Here is a 1,292-nt window from a genome sequence, read left to right as displayed (position 1 = left end):
TCCTCCTTTCATCACTCTCACATATACAGTCAGCTTCCCCGCAGGATCTACACCCGAGCAGACTCTCTCTCTTTCCCTCTCATCTTCCCTCTCGTCTCTTTCTCTCTACGCTCTCTCTCCTCTCACTGCACTCTCTCTCTTGTCTCTCTCAACTGCTCTACTTCGACCCTCTCTTCTCTCTGTCCTGTCTGCTCTTCCTATTTCTCTCACTTCTCTCTCTCTCACTCTCTTCTCAACTCCGATCACTCTCTTTCTATCGTTTCACCTAAATAGCAGTGCCACGACTCTTCCTTCCTTATCCAGCACGCAGACTACACAGGTCGGAGAGAGAGAGAAGAGAGAGAAGGGAGAGAGAGAGAAAGAGACAGAGAGAGAGAAGAGAGAAGAGAGGAGAAAGAGAGAGAGAGAAGAGAGAGAGAGAGAGAGAGAGAGAGAGAGAGAGAGGAGAGAGAGAGAGAGAGAGAGAGAGAGAGAGAAGAGAGAGATTGAGGGGAGACCAGCCACGCACACACGACCGGCCCTGAGCCCCTTTACGGGCATGTCATGAGAAGTGTTCGTTCTAACTTAAATGAATCAGCGTTTGATCTAATGGAGGACTAGACCCATGTAAGAGATAAGTGATACAGTACAAAGCCCATTGCAGCTCACACTAGGATGCACACCAGGCGCTGTCACCACGGTGGCCTATGGAAACACAACGTGTTTGGCTCCTCTCAGGACAGCCCAGAAACTCCCCACAAGACAATACTTGTAAAGCTAAGAGGGACATCTTTGTTTGGTCCCACGAGGTTCAGTTGCTATTTCTGAGGGGCCGTTCTAGAGTTTAGAATCTAGTGTTAGCGATTAGTGTTAGCGACCTTCAGGCTAAATTAGGTTAAGGGTTAAGGATTCTAACGGGGTGGCAAGGTTAGAATTAATGTCTAGTTAAGTTACGCTTTGTAAACAGACTGTGCTGTGTGTTGTGTTGTGTGTGTGTGTGTGTGTGTGTGTGTGTGTGTGTGTGTGTGTGTGTGTGTGTGTGTGAATGGAGGGAGTGTGTTAGGGTCTGTTTGTTTGATTAACACAGCCGAGTGGATTTGAGAACATTGAGAAAATAACAATTGTACACGCACACGCATGTACATCAACACACACACACACTCTCTCTCTCGATAAAACAATGAAGACATTTCACCATTTAAGGATCAATGTCATGATGTGTTCAGAAACCATTACCATTTTAGCCGTTACCCAGCTGCTCCAAATGGATGCTGAACAGAAAGATGGGATGATTTCCCTTTTAAAGCACTAAA

The sequence above is a fragment of the Salvelinus sp. IW2-2015 genome, unplaced genomic scaffold (assembly GCF_002910315.2).
Source record: "Salvelinus sp. IW2-2015 unplaced genomic scaffold, ASM291031v2 Un_scaffold16518, whole genome shotgun sequence".
NCBI classification, from domain to species: Eukaryota; Metazoa; Chordata; class Actinopteri; order Salmoniformes; family Salmonidae; genus Salvelinus; species Salvelinus sp. IW2-2015.
The sequence above is the reverse complement of the archived record's forward strand: the minus strand, read 5'-3'. Positions refer to the sequence as shown.